The sequence below is a fragment of the Pleurodeles waltl genome, chromosome 2_1 (genome assembly GCF_031143425.1).
Source record: "Pleurodeles waltl isolate 20211129_DDA chromosome 2_1, aPleWal1.hap1.20221129, whole genome shotgun sequence".
Classification (NCBI taxonomy): domain Eukaryota; kingdom Metazoa; phylum Chordata; class Amphibia; order Caudata; family Salamandridae; genus Pleurodeles; species Pleurodeles waltl.
In genome coordinates this window covers 326,080,524-326,096,912 of record NC_090438.1, presented here as the reverse complement: position 1 = coordinate 326,096,912, position 16,389 = coordinate 326,080,524, and the positions used below count along the sequence as shown (strand labels likewise).

Here is a 16,389-nt window from a genome sequence, read left to right as displayed (position 1 = left end):
TAGAAAACATGCACATGTTTTAAAACTAGACAACTAGGGGAGTCCAGGAGTGCTCGATTTGGATGGATGGATGGCTCTGACTAGGTAATTTAACCAAGAGGTCCTCACACATGTCAAACTTTGGTAGAAACAAACACACATTTTCCTCACATTTTTGTGAAGGAAAGTTCTGGAATTTGCAGGAGCCATATATATCAGACCATCCTGAGTTCCCACATGTCCCCTGATGAGAACAGTACCCTACCTTTATGGGTGGGCCAAGAGATCACAATAAAAGGCACTAAAGAACTACATTGAGAGATAAACAATAAGGATAGGGGTTGCTACTGGATTTGGTGCTGTGTGTGGTACCACCCATTTACATCTGAAAACCACTGACATTATTGAAAAATAAACAACTAGCAGATTCTAGCTTGGTTACCAAAAGTGCCCTGCAAACCTTAAACTTTGCCTGAAATCATGCATTTTCCTTACATTTCTGTGATGAAAACTTTTGAAATCCACAGGAATGCAGAATTCCTACAACCCATAGTTGCCCCACCCGTACCGGTGAAAATGCTGCACCACATGTGTGGCTGGAATTATTGACCACAACAGGAGTGAATCAAACCAATGGGGCAAGTTTGGGGCAACTTCCCTAATTAGGACAAGCCTTCTATCTGCCCCCAGGGGAGCAGAAAGACTCCATTGACCCCAATGGGGGAGAGGTATGGCTTGATGCCAGGATAGGCCACACCGTCCTTTTGTTTATGTTGGTGCCATATTGAAATTCCTGCTCCTCTGGCAGGTCAGATGGTGGGCGAATACACTTCCACCCTGCAGGAGGAACACCCCCCTTAGGGGGCTTGGGTTGGGGGTAGTATGAGCCCATGGTCGGAGGGCACTTCCCCCTCAAAAAAATATTGCATGAATGCAGTCCCTAGTGTCTAGTAGATTGAGGGTATTCACACCATCCACCCCTGCGGGCCCCCACCATGTACAGTTTTCTAAAAAATAGTTTTATTGCATATGTTGCAGTGATAATATCAATCATACCATAGGAGATTTCATAAATGATGTAATTTAGGGGGATTAACTATGGATGTGGAGGGTGGGGTTATAGTTACCTTAGGGCACAATATATAGATACTTGAAATGACTCTAACTATACCTGCTGAATTTGTATTTTTTTATACATGTAAATTCGGAACCTAACTATAACATCATCATAACTTTTGTTTTTTAAGTGAATTTCTAAGGTTTTTTAAATGCTAATTTCAACTATAATGTCCACGTAACCTTTGTTTTTTCGGTAAAATTCATTTTTTTGTTTTTTTTACACAGTGGGGTGTTTGCCTCCAGGGCCTGGCCTGTAGCCAGGTCCTGCACCCAACACCCCATGTGCTGCCAACACCACGCCATGCATGACCTTTGGCTATGCGCAGTAGTATCTTGGCCCTGCAGCCATTCCCCCACATTCATCATGTCCAATGCTGTACACAGTCCTTTGCTGTGCATGGTGGGGGTTGGCTGCAGAGCCTTGCCTGTGGTCAGGCCATACACCCAACCAACCCCCTATGTGCTGCCAACCATGCACAACAGGGGTTGGATGCAGGGTCTTGCTTGCGGTCAACCCCCGTATGCATCCAGACCCATGCTGCTCATGGCTTTAGGCTGTGTCTGCCAGGCCCTGCCCCCCAACCCCCTATGTGCTGCAAACCCACACCATGCACAGCCTTTTGTCCTGCAGCCAACCCCCTGTGTTCTTTCAATCCCACACCGGGTTGGTTGAGTGAGTGTGTTTTTTTTTTTACATTGGCCTCCAGGTCTACCACAGATTTACACTGGTGGTCATGCTGAGTCCTGCGGTGAATCTGCAGATCTGCATATCAGCCAAAAAATGTTTTGCCCACGAGAGGTCCCTCAGCGGCGCCCTCCATCTGTCCCATAGGTCAGGATACCTCTATCCTGACCCCTTATCTCACTTTTATTTTTCCCCCCACACCAAGTTGATAAAATTCAACCACAACATTTTTCTCAGGTTGCCGCCATCTAATTAGGGCCTTTCTTTTCTTCAGGATGAATGGATCCCCCGCAGGTGGAACCGCGAAGGGTCCGCATCCCTAGATATCTATATTTCTTTTTCCTTTGATATCTCAAAAAATACAGACCAAGAGCAGGCTTTCTGCCAAATATGTGTAATCACTTCCAGTGGTTCGAGCTGTAGTTGTGTCTAAATTTCCCTATAGAAAGTGCATCGGAAAAAAAGGGTTTCGGGACCCTCTCTATCTTTCTTGGATCCTATGCCCATGGTAGGCAGACCCCACCTCTACATTAAGAAAAAAAATGTTCCCTTGCATCTGTTGGGTTTTCTGCCCCAGGGCGCAGGTCAAGGGTAATTACCTCCATCTACTTCCCAGGGGGGCAGAAAGACTGATAGCCCATGAAGTTGGGGTGGGGGCATGGCCTTGCCCATGGTGGGCAGCCCCCACCCCTTTGAAACAATAACTCTCTTTTAAAGTAGTAAGTTCTCTGGGTGGGCTAAGATATATCCCCCAAACACTAATGCAGTGAAAGTAAAATAAGCCCATCTGCTTATTTTACTTTTCTGGAATGATCGTCATTACACTAAGCAATAAAAACACATTCCGGCTGCTCGGGAAGCTCTGCCCAAGCAGTCTGATGTAAAAATAAAGGACTCCCTCTATTCCAGTGGGCCTTTAAATGCTTCCGAAGTGTCAGACAGGGACCTGCAAACGCACTGGGAAGGTAATTGCCGACACCCAGACTTAAAAGGTTATGTGCAAATGTCTTCTGAAAGTATTTAACTTGCAGGCCACAGACTCAGAGGACTTCCATGGTATTTAACCTCAAAGAGGCGCAAGCTCACCAACATTTTGGTCTGGTTTACTAGATTATATTAAATTTCCCAAAAAAACCTTCCAGGTTCTATATGAAGGAGGAATGGTCAGTCTTTAACACCCCAATAGCAAGTTTCAATTTTGTTAGAGTAGCATAATATTTATTTATATACAGTGTAGGGGCAGTTAGATGCGTACTACAATTCCTGTTGCATCTTTCACAAGAACAACAAAATTAGTTACTTTAAACATTTTGTGGCACCTCATTTGTTGACTCTTTTATACCACACGATCCCAGCGCATTTTAATCCATAATAGTTAATGGCTTGAAACTTTCATCTATCTCTGATCACATCTATCTCTGATTATTCTTTTGCTGATGAACATATACTGAATCACTTCAGAGATTTGATTTTATTTTGCAATTCAGTATGAGACAAACCTGTCTCTCTACTAGGGTGACTCAACCTTTTAAAAGTCATTCTCCAGTGGTAAAATTGTTCTGAAAGATGGATAGAATTGCTTTGAGCCTATAAATAGTTGACACCATACACCTGACCGAATGAAAGTGATATTTTATTTGGTATTAGGTCCAAAAAAACGTTTGTGGGAATGAGATTTGTTACGATTTACGGGTGGAGATGGGTGCAAATGTGCTCCAGATGCTGGTGTTCTTAAGGGCAAGTGTGAAGGGTATTTTGTTGAAGTCAGTCTTTTAGTTATTTTGTGGATTTCCTCAGTGACATGTGGAGGTGAATGTCTGGTGCTCAACATGAGGCCTAAAAAGGTTTTTAATGTGCCTGCAAAGTAATTAAGTATCATTGAGGTATCAAATTAGTTACCATTTGAAAGTGGATTTTTTTTTGTAAGAATGATGCTCTTGGTCTCTTTGCTTTGATAGTGTGTTAAGTGATTGCGCTGTCTTCCATTCATTTTCACATTTCTGTGTTACTTTTAGGTCAGTGCAATTGAGTCAGAAAATTATAGTTAACTTCACTTAAGTCTAATTTCTTTTTACAAGCTGTTTGGTCTACAATATTTATCATCTTACTTTCTTAGACCATCAATGCTGTTTTGATGTCCATAATGTGACAAGTATGTTCAAGTAGTAGGGCTTGAGGATCTTGGATGATGAATGGTGTGAGCTTTATTTTGCTTAGACTTGTATTATTGGACTCTGAGGTTCTGGATGTGACAATGTAGCTGCAAGGAGATCTGGAAGGAGAGGAGGGCTTAAATAATATATGGGGCTTTCTTCAGTCACTTTTGAAGTCCCCTGCAAAAACGCTGTTAGAGAAAAGCCTTTGCTTTGATACGGTTCCAGTGAACCATTCAATAAATCTGGAGCTGGGTTTGCAAGAGTGGTATCTTGTGTATGGTTGGACAAAGTCATTCTGCCAGAGGTCAATCACTAATTGAAGACACTCAACTGTGTCCTGAGACATGGAATTTAGTGCATTTTTGTGAATACCTGCTATTCCCACCTAGTTTGGTTTGTCAGTCATCCTGAAAATTAAAACTCTTTGTTTAAGTACGATTTAAGAAATGAAGAGAGGAGGATGGAGAGAGTGATCGTTCAGACATGACTATGTGATGGAGGTAGTGTCTACATTCTTATCAGTTATACAACTGAATATTTCATTGCAATGTGCAATAGCTGATCTGATGTTTGCATATGCAGACTGTGTGGGGAGATGCATTTTGGGTGGTAGGTACTTATTCTGTGTTTCTTGCTTCTGAGCATATGAATGTATGAGTAAATAGTGTGCATGTGCACCAATGAATTGTTTGGAGCAAATGTTACTACATGCTGGGCTACAGACACTATGCGTTGCCATCTAATGAAGACCTGTGAAAGGGTTGAGGGCAGTGGGAATTAGGAAGAGCAACTGATTGGAAGAATCGTAATTCCTAAGGACAGAGTTTAGTAGTATCTGGAAATAATGATAATGTAGTAGTGACTGATAACGCGTCCAGCCCTTATAAATTACCTGTACCTGGACACGTTGGAGGTCAGTGAATCTTTTAGCCGAGTCGGGCTCTCCTCATCCTAGAATAGTCGGGTCACTCAGATCAATAATCAATAGTTACTATAATCGGCAATCAATACTCAATAGACCGGAATAACATATCAAAATCAATAACAGTTGGTATTTCGGCGCACCATGGCCTTTCAGTCATGAATAACCACACCAGTTTATTAAAGTTAGTGAATTTATTTCCCTATATTAACAAAGCTAGCACAATGTATATAAGTCTCAAAACCAAATGATATATGTATATGAACATTACTAGCTGTCCATAGCGGCGGAAGAAACGCAATCTACGCAAAATCTGGATAATGATACACTCTGTTATGGCAATACAAATCACTAATATGACTAACTGTATTTGACTAATTTCATACATTGGTCAGCATAACAAGATTTCAAATTAGCATGGTGCATCGAATGGTGCATCGAATGAATACCTCAACTAACCTCTAATTAGCATTGGCATGTGGGACTTCATGCAAAACGAATTTAGTCAACATAAATTTGGAAAACTTCTAGCTTAGGCCCTATCAAAATAGCAGTTGGTACCTAAAAAGAAAAAAAAACACAATGCATAATACAATTATCCTTTCATATTTACCAAATACAATCAGCGTTCAAGAAACGTCTTCGTCCCTCAGGTACCGGTTCGATCAGCATGGGGCAAGTTTCAAAGGGGCAAAGTTAAGGGCAAGCTTCCTTGCAGCGGCGAGGAAAATGGGGCAAAGTTACTTCATGGGCAAGACGGGGCAAATCAAAGTTAAAGTCTCTAGGGTGAGAATTCTTAAAGTCTCTTTCTCTCGAATAGAGAAAAGGGCATCAGGGTGTCGTCCAAAATGGAGTCTGGCATCTGGCTTCAAATTGGCATCAAGGAAAATGGCTGACTTCTCTTTGTCCGGTGGGTTTAAATAAGAAACATTCCAAATTCTGCAGGGCCTTTCATAGGTTGGCTTCAAATTGTCCAATGAAAATTGTCTTTTTACTAGCGCTCATTTATGCATACATTGTCCTTGGAGCCTTGGAACACAAGTTGCAACATGGGTTGCCAATTATTTTTGGTATCTGTACCTTCATTGTCCGCACCTGCAGAGACTGACCTTGTATCAAAGGGGATGAAACCGGCCTAGTACGAAACCTTGGAGATAAGTGTATTAGTCATCTCTGCTGGAAAAATACAACTTCAAGCAAAAATATATGTTTCATTAGTTCAAGGAAAAGCCACGCAGTTAGAATTTGAAACCAGGCAACTAGGCCAAAGCCTCTACTAAATTTAAGCTAAGCAAAACAGTTTCAAATAAGAACTCATGGCATACATTTGTAATTATGACGGATTACTACATTTTTCAATTCTTCATGATTAATAAAGCTCGTTTATAACGATGGCGAACTACCCCGAGGGCACAATTTCCCTTGTACATTATTTTCTTTACTAAAATCACACTACATTATATGATTTTGGATACATGATATGTGTATATATGTTGGACCCTCTTTTTCTGTGTCATTAATCCCTCCTCTGATGACTAATTATGTCATCACATCAAATCTACCCACAAATTTTATTCCATTAAAATTCTGTATAGTAATTTGGCACTTCAGTCAATTCCCTTTTTCTTTTAATCCCTTTAGATTTTTCTCTATATATTTCTACCATTTTGGCTTGTTCTTTTTCTTCTCTTTTTCTTTTGCGCCTTGTTTTCAATATTTTGATAGCTTTCCATATTCCCCAAGAGCCTAATAAACAAATTAATATTATTAATATTCCCTTCACTATTTTTAGTAACAATCTGTTCCAAACGTTGCTGAGCCAATTTCCCAATGAAGCAAATCCTTTTCCAACTTTCTCCCTGGTTCTTTCAATTCCTTCAAATCTGTACTTTCATTAGTTAAATTTGTAAGCATCATTCTAAGTTTTCCACTGCTGTCTGGTATATATGTACAACAGTGACGTGTACCAAGCACGTTGCAAACACCGCCATCCTTTGCTAAAAGAATGTCTAAGGCAAGCCGATTTTGAAGAGTCATAGCTCTTTCTGCAGCGAGTTCAGCATCCATCAGGATTATAGCTCCTGAAAATGTTGTCAGCGTGTTATCCACAATAGTAGACAACTTTCGTATTTTGATTGAATTCAATATGACTCCCACTGAAGGAATCAATGCTCCAAATATATCTCCTACCACACCAGAAGCTGTTTCCCTTTTCTGAACATGATGTGATTCAGACAGCTTTGGAAATTTCTTTAAGTCGTCCAGTTGATAAATCTTTGGAAACACTATTCCCAAATAACATCTCCCATACCATCCTTTAGGAAGATGATAATAGGCGTTAAGTCCACAAATATAATATATCCCAGGAATAACTGGGTCTTGTCCATTCAGCATGAACGTCTACTTAGGTTGAAACAAAAACGTGTGTTTACATTCACTCGTTCCCACAAAAACTGTGTCATAATATGATTTATGTCTATGTATACAGAATCTCCCTACGTGCAATGTATCTAAAGCTATTTTTCCTTGTGTCTTTATTGTGGCAAAAGCATCGTTATCTACAGATGTCCTTTTGTGTAACTCCCTTTCTAACTCCTCCTTCATTTCTTTTCTCCTATCGTCAGTGCGGTCTAAGAAATTTATTTCTACCGGTGAAAGCAAGCAAGTAAGGTTCTCTCTATGTGCGTGAGCTGTGTGAAAAGGTGACAACGGCTCAAAGAAGTCTCTCATTAGCTTGAAATAATAATCTCTAGCTATTTTACTCAGGTACTCGATTATGGGGACATATGCAAATGTAACATCATAATTAGAGTAAAAATAATGAATGTACTGTTGACCATAAAATCTGGACATTATTATACTGCATGTAATTCCGTAAGTAAGAGGCATGCTGTGATACGTCACCCCTTCCACTACTGAGGTAGGTATTTGTGTACACACATAACAATCTTTCGCATCCATGGTCTCAACATACTCACTCAGCAAGCGATAGAAACCGTTAGACGAAAGTTCCTTTTTATCATGCAAATGTCTCTCGTCTTGTTCGAGTCTCTTCAGAGCTGTTAGTTCAGTAATAATAGGTTTAGAAGTAGAAGCATCATTCGCCTCACTCTCGTTCTTCCCATGCATTCCAAGAACTATTGCTACAATGATTAGTACGCATGCGGTTATTAGACCTATACACATGTATTTACAACACTTCATTTTATGCCCCGGTGTAGTGTAGCCTGTCATGATCTTTATAGAAGCAGAAAGTTGAAGACACTTTATCAAAGCGGATTTGCAGATATATATATATACAAAGCTGAATGAGTTCAATGTTCACATAATTTTCTTTTAGCAGCTTAGGGGCCAGATGTAGCAAGGGTTTTGCGAGTCGCAAACGGCGAAAAACGCCGTTTGCGACTCGCAAAAGCCACTTTGCTATGTTGAAATGCATTTTGCGAGTCGGATCCGACTCGCAAAATGCATTTCCGAATCGCAAATAGGAAGGAGTGTTCCCTTCCTATTTGCGATTCGCAATGGTATGCAATTCCATTTGTGACCGCGTATGCGGTCGCAAATGGAGTCGCAGTTACCATCCACTTGAAGTGGATGGTAACCCATTCGCAAACGGGAAGGGGTCCCCATGGGACCCCTTCCCCTTTGTGAATGGACCCCAAAACATTTTTTCAGGGCAGGGAGTGGTCCAAGGGACCACTCCCTGCCCTGAAAAAACCGAAACAAAAGGTTTCGGATTTTTTTAAATGCAGCTCGTTTTCCCTTAGGGAAAACGGGCTACATTTAAAAAAAAACAAAAACTGCTTTATTTAAAAGCAGGTCGCTAACATGGAGGCCTGCTGACTACAGCAGGCCTCCATGTTAGCGAGTGCCCATAGTCGGTATGGGGCCGCAATTTGCGACCCACCTCATTAATATTAATGAGGTGGGTCTTTGCGACCCCATACCGACTCGCAGAAGGTGTCTGAGACACCTTTCTGCATGACATTTTGCGACTTGCAAATTGCGAGTCGCTAGTACTCGCAATTTGCAATTCGCAAAATGTGATTTTGCTACATCTGGCCCTTAGTCTCTTATCGGTTAGCAGCGTTGTCTCAAAATCGGTTTTAAAGTCAATCAAGTTAGCAATGTCTTAGCCGGTTGAAAAGTCAATCAGGTTATCAATGTCTTTGTTCGGTAAAGTTCATGGAGTTTTATTCCTCAGGTGCCAAAGTGAAGTTCTGCCTCTTCGTTCTCGAGACTGAGGGATACAAATTCGTCTGACCAATCGTTAGTGGCCAAGTATGCCCACTCCGGACCAGAATATCTTTTGCTCGGTATTCTTTTTCTTTTCAATTTTGCATCTCTCTTCGACTCTCTCTCGCTGGTACTTTCTTCCTTGGCCAATTCCTTCTCTTCACTTGGTGCTGCTATTGCGACAGACACTTCCTTTCTTTTCTCTTTCACCTTTGGCCCTTCACTGCTGTTTAATGTTTCTCTGATTCTTAATTTTACTGGCGATATGCTTTGTCTTCTTTTTGCACTGTGTCCACTTGATGGACCTGCATCCTCTTCCGAAGGAGTTTGAACAGCTTCGTTCTGCCCTGCCTTGTCTTCTCCTTCTGGGAAGTCAATCAGGTTTTCCTTTTCTTTTCCTGTATCGTCTGCTTCTGGGAAAGCCCTTCTCTGATCAGGCTCTCCCGCTCCTGCACCTGTCTCGAGCTCTTTGCTACTGTTACCTGCTTCAGGCTCTCTGTCGCCTTCAGCTATTTCAGGCTCTTTATCACCTTCAGGACCTTCGTCACTTTCTGAGGCTCCTCCTTGGTCTTCCCCAAATGAATCAGTTGCTTCGTCCTCAGAAAATATTTCTCCTTCCTCTATTTCTACCTGTTCGCTTCTAGGTCCTCTTCGTTCTGCCTCGGCGCTTGGTACTTTGTTATCAGACACTGGTGATGTCAGCACTTCAACTTCCTCTTCTGTGGGACACGTCACCCTCTTCGTGTGACTGGTGTGAATCCAGTTGGGAACTCCCGCACACTTCACAGCGGTGGTAGTTGTCAGAATCACTTGGAAAGGTCCTTTCCAACGGGGTTCCAAACACGACTTCCTCACATGCTTCTTTATCACGACCCAGTCTCCTGCTTTCAGGGCGTGTCCTGGACCTTGGATCGGTGGCAAGGTGGTTGCCTCCACCTGGTGAGAGAAAGAGCGGACCACATCAGCTAGACCTTTGCAGTAGTCTAACACCATATCATCTGTAATATTCAAAAGAGCATTTGCAGCAACTGCTGGAAGTCTCATTGGTCTGCCCATGAGGATCTCGTGCGGGGACAGTCCAGTCTTTCTGTCAGGGGTGTTTCTCATTGACATTAGCACCAAGGACAATGCGTCAGGCCATTTTAAGTTTGTTGATGCACATATTTTCGCCATCCTTGATTTCAACGTGCCATTCATTTGCTCCACTAGTCCTGATGCTTCAGGGCAGTAGCTACAATGCAACTTTTGCTCAATGTTCAGCGCTGCACAAAGTAATTTTATTACTTCGTTATTGAAGTGACTTCCCCTATCTGATTCTAAGGAGATCGGGAATCCGAAACGTGGTATTAGCTCTCTTAAGAGCAGTTTTGCAACTGTGAGACTGTCATTTCTGCGTGTAGGGTATGCTTCAATCCAATGACTAAAAATGCACACAACCACCAACACATACTTCAAGCCTCCATGCACAGGCATCTCAATAAAGTCCATTTGCATCCTGCTGAAGGGACCCCCTGCTCTTCCAATGTGGCTCAAATGTACTACGGTTCCCTTCCCTGCGTTCATCTGTTGGCAAATGACGCAACAATGGCAAACTGCTTCAGCAACTTGACGGAATTTGGGGTTAAACCAATCGGTTTTAAATAGTCTAATCATGGCATCCCTCCCAAGATGGGCTTGTCCATGGTAGAATCTGGCTAACTGTGTCAAAAGACTGTTTGGCAGAACAAATTTCCCTTCGCTTGAAACCCATAATTCGTCTAATCTCTTTACACATTGCGATTTGATCCATGAGAGTTTCTCATCCTCACTGACATCATTCTGTAAGGATTTCAATTCATTGTATCTACAACCTTTAGAGCAAAGATTTCGCTTGGTTCAAGTTCTGGCTCATTTATCAAGTTCCACTCATCCCTGAGCAATATACAGTTCAATGCGCAAAACCTTGCGACTTGATCGGCATATCCATTTCCCAGAGAAACATAGTCTTGTCCCTTTGAGTGTGCACTTCATTTTACCACTGCTACTTCTCCTGGTAATTGGATGGCATGTAACAATTCTCTTATTCTTTCATCATTTTTCACTGGTGATCCTGAAGAGGTCATGAAGCCTCTCTGTGACCACAATTGTCCAAAGTCATGCACTATTCCAAATCCGTACTGGCTGTCAGTGTAAATGGTAACTTTCATTAATGCGGAAAGTTGGCAAGCTCTAGTAAGGGCTACCAATTCTGCCACTTGTGCAGAGTAAACTCCTTGAAGCCAAGATGCTTCCAGAACACCTGTTACCGTACATACAGCATATCCTGCTTTCAATATTCCCAGTGCGTCTCTCAAACATGAACCATCAACAAAAATAACTTGATCATTTTCTTCCAATCGAGTATCTTTGATATCAGGTCTTGGTTTGGTGCAAAATTCAGTTACCTGAAGACAGTCGTGCTCGATGTCTTCAGCGTTCTCAATTTCGGCATTTTCACTGGGAAACAAGGTTGCTGGATTCAACGTAGTGCATCTTTTCAGCTGCACATTAGGTGATCCCAGAATTATTGTTTCATACCTTGTGAGTCTAGCACCAGTCATGTGCTGTGTTCGGGAACGTGTCAAAAGTATTTTGACTGAGTGAGGGACCATGACTGTTAAAGGGAGTCCCATCACTATTCCTTCGCTTTGAGTTAGGCTGATACCAACTGCAGCTACGGCACGCAGGCACCCTGGCAGTGCTGCTGCGACCGGATCCAAAGTAGCTGAAAAATATGCTACTGGTCTGTTTACGCCACCATGGGCTCGGGTCAAGACAGACAAGGAACATGCATCACGTTCATGACAAAACAATGTGAAAGGCTTTGTGTAATCAGGCATACCTAAAGCTGGAGCCCTGCACATGCATTCCTTCAATTCAATAAAAGCATCCATCTCATCTCCTTTCAGCTCTATTTCATCCAGCGCATCCTTCTGGGTCAGTTTCAATAAAGGTTTTGCTAGGGTTGAGAAATTGGGAATGCATTGGCGACAGTAGCTCACCATTCCCAAAAACTTTCTCACCTCCCTCCTCGTCTTTGGGGGACTCATTTGTAGTACACTTGTTATTCTTTCCTTCATAATTCTTCGTGACCCTTTCTCTATTTGGTGACCCAAATATTTCACTTTCTTCTGGCAGAACTGTAATTTCGAAGGAGACACCTTGTGTCCATTCCTTCCCAAATGGTTCAATAGGGCAATGGTGTCGGCTGTGCAGTCACTTTCGGTCTTGGATGCAATCAACAAATCATCAATGTATTGCACTAGGGTTGACTCAAATGGTAACTCCAACGATTCTAAATCTTTCTTTAGAATCTGATTGAAAATTGATGGTGACTCCGAAATCCCTTGAGGAATTCGACACCAGCTATAGACTCTGTCTAGGAATTTAAAACAAAAGAGAAATTGGCTGTCCTCATGAAGAAGCACAGAAAAGAATGCTTGTGACAAGTCGATGACTGAGAACCATTCAGCATCACAGGGAACTTGAAACATTATCACAGCTGGATTTGGTACTACGGGACAACATTTGATTATTATGTCATTTATTTTCCTCAAATCCTGAACAATTCGGACCTTTCCACTTGGTTTTATTAGTCCCATGATTGGTGAATTACATGGGCTGCTTAACACTTCTTTTAATACTCCCTGTTTTACAAACTCATCAATAAGTTGGGCGACTTTCATGAGGGTGTCTTGTGCCATATGGTACTGTGGGGTTTTGGGGGAAAGGTTACATTGGGTTTTACAGTCACTTTCACTGGTTCTACTCCTTTGACCAATCCTACTTCTTTCCCTGTCATATCCCACACTTCCTTTCCGACTGTTTCCTGTAACTCAGCAGGAATGTCTGCTTCAGTGAGCATTGGATAAAGAGTAATCAGAGGATACTCTTCATCAACAGTTTCCACTTCATCCCCTCCTACACTGTCCTCTTCTTGCCCATCACTGTTTGTCTGAATTTTAATTCCATAGTTTGAACACATAATCGAACACCCCAATTTACACAATAAGTCTCTCCCTAATAGTGATATCGGGCTGGAGTCACACACCACAAATTTATGTGACCCTTGATAGTTACCAATCCTGACTTGAACTGGATCTGTGATTGGGTTCGTCAGGTACCTATTTGCTACTTCCACTACGTGAACTGTTCTCCCTGAAAGTGGCAAATTTGGTACTTCAATGCTCCTAACAGTGGAACGTGTAGCTCCTGTGTCAACCAAGAATAAAACGCAGTGACCCATAACTCTTCCTTCCACATACGGACCCTTTTGATCAACTTCCAAAGATGCTGCAAGCATACAATTCCCTTCCTCATCTGAACTTTCACTCTCCCATGCATTGTTTATTCCATTCTCACTATGTAATGGGAATTGGTGTACTGTGTCACTTTGATTCATTCCTTGACCCGTAACCTGTTGAGGAAGCATTGCTTGCTGCTGATTCATTGGTGCTAAGGGTATTTGCATTTGCTGATTAGGTACCATAGGAAACTGCTGTTGCATTGGCTGCAACTGTGCCATTTGCACACGGGGCATTTGCACCTGCTGCGATTGTATGGGTTGTAAACCCTGCATCTGGTTTATATTGTTTTGAAAATTTGGATTCGGACCTCTCAATTTCGGTCCTCTCATAATCTGAAATGCATTGACATCATTGTTTTGCTGACCTACACCTTCCTGCACCATCATTGGGCACTCTCGTTTCCAATGCCCGACGATTCCGCACGTGTGACACAGCATCACCTTCTTCATTGCCTGTATACCATTTGGAATCATAACGGTATTCAGATCAGGACCATTATTCACAAAACCTCCTCGGCCTCTGCCTCTCATCTGCGGCTGAAACATAGCATTTCCTTGTTGTTGCTGCTGCGGCATCTGTTGTTGAAAACCTTGCAAACCTTGCAAACCTGTATGAGCTGCTCTAAGCTGCATCACCATCACCTTTTCTTTCAACCTTTTCTGCTTTGTCTCAATCTCATCACTGCAGTATTTTGCATAATTCAACACTTCATCAATCGACTTTGACTGCCAACAAATCAAATGTGTTTTAATCATCTGGCTGATTTCGGGTCTCAACCCTTCCACAAATCTGAACACACAATGGAGCATGTCCTTTGCCTCAATCGTTTCTGTGCCACTATAATTCTTAAACGCTTTCAACAATCTCTCATAGTACGCATGTATAGATTCTTTAACCTCTTGGGCTGTTCTGTCAATCCTCTGCCAATCCACGTTTATCGACGCAACCTTTGTTTTCAAGTACTCGATCACCTTATGGTACAAACTCATTAACGTAGGTGATGGCGCACCTGTGTCCCTATCTCTCTCTGGCTCACTCGTCGGCCAACCTACAGCCCTTTTACAATCTTCCCACAAATCTGCCGGAACCACGATTTCAAATAAGGTATTTAGGTCTTCCCAGAGACATTTTGCGAGTTTCACAAATCTATCTGTTTGTTGATACCACTCGATCGGTTTTTCTCTTAATTTAGAGAAATCATCCGTAAAGGATTGAATATCGCACCTGTGCCACAGTACATGTACAAGTTTTCCCCCTGCTGTCTCTCTCATTGGTAACATGGTTATCAGGTCATCATTCTGTTGTGCTTTCTCATTCCGCTCTGGCGTATTTTCTTTCTTTTTGTCCTTTTTCTTAACCCACCTGCTTTCCCACTTGTCTAAACATCTCCAGACCTGTGTGCTCTGCAGTATCTCTTTAAGGTGTGTTTTCATCCCTGCGGATCTCATGTGTTCAAAATCTTTTGTCTCAAAATCTAATCTGTAACTTCTGCTCAGGTGTTTTGTCTTACTTATATCGATCTCTTCCCTGTCTGCAATTTCTTGTAACTTCTTATGTATGCTGCTTACTTGTCTTGTAATCCTAGGGCACATGTATCTTAGCTCTTCCTCTGTGTATGATTCTAATCTGTTCAAGCCCATTGCTCCCTCTACCAGTTCATCTGCCTCCATACCCAATCTTATTTTATTCAGGTATTCTTCTCCCTTCCCGCTGGATGTACACTGTGGGGAGTTCAGGCTGTTGAACCATTGTGTTAGCTGTTGTGCATTCAGTCCCATCAGTGTAGCAGTTACATCAACTGCTACTGATGGTTTCTGTAATGTTTCAGTCTCTGAGGTTAACGGTACTAATAGTGGTGGATGTGACCGTACCACTGTTGACGGAGCACAAATTGGAATTGGACTAAATCCTGACAAGGCCCCAGATCCATTTGGCAGTGTCGCTATCGGAGTTGTTTCTGGAGTGGTTTCTATGCATCTTCTCCCTGTCCCACTCTGTGTCATTACTACCCCTTGTTCGCATACGTTTGGGTTTGCTTGTATGTACAGTGGTACTGGTGGACCTACAGTGATAGGCAGAGATATAGCGTCTGGATTCTGTCTGTTCCCCGAATTCTGTGGCATGTTAATCCCCACATTATGGTTCATCATTGCTGGCATACCTAACTGGCTCTCTGTTACTCGAGTATACTTCGGCCCTTCTTGTGCCTGTTTTTGAGGCATCAAAAACTGTGTTGATTCGGCTTGAATCAATGTTGGTCTTTGATAATTCTGTCCTCTCTGCGCCATTGAATCAGAGGTCATTCCCATGTTATGCTCATCACAGCAGTGCCTTTGAACCTGTGGTTGATAATTGTCAGCAGGTTTCAATTTAGGCACGTCTGGGTATATTCTCTGAATCTGTGGTATTTGTGGTGAGAAAGGCGTGTCGGAGCTGCTCGGCCTCCGAGATATTCTCAAATTTGGTGTTACTAATGTAATCCCTGTATTGGTTCTGGAGGGGCAGTACTAATGCTTGAGCCCTTTTCGCTTTCCACATATGGTGGCGGGCGATCATTCAATAATTGTATGATGAACTCCTCATCGTCTGACTCGTCTGATCTTTTCAAGTTTCTGTTATTCTCTCTATCTCTGGACTGACTCCTGTTTGTCTTATAGGTAGCTTTCCTTCCTTCCGTCTCCGCTTCATCAGTAATTTCTGGAAATAATTTAATCCCCTGCAATACATCTGATCTCCAAACCTTTTGTGTGCTGTCCCATCTAGCATCCGCTAGTGTCTTTTCTACTTTTCTTATTCTTGTCTCGAATTTCTTTTGTTGTTGGTTTCTACCTATTAGCTCCCAAATTGCTAGTGCCTCAAACTGTGCTGGTCTTGGAGGTACTTTCATGTCGTACAGCGCAAATCTTAGATTCTCCAAAACCCTTAGGTTAAACGACCCATGGATAGGGATCGCTACACTTCCATGCT

The 16,389-nt window shown here is 42.2% G+C and overlaps 1 protein-coding gene across 2 annotated transcripts in view; it reads left to right on the top strand.

The window, feature by feature from the left end:
- The window catches only part of HTR2C (5-hydroxytryptamine receptor 2C), a 3,940,131-nt gene that overhangs the window by 2,027,439 nt on the left and 1,896,303 nt on the right, over positions 1-16,389 (top strand). The gene's annotated exons all lie outside the window — the stretch shown is intronic.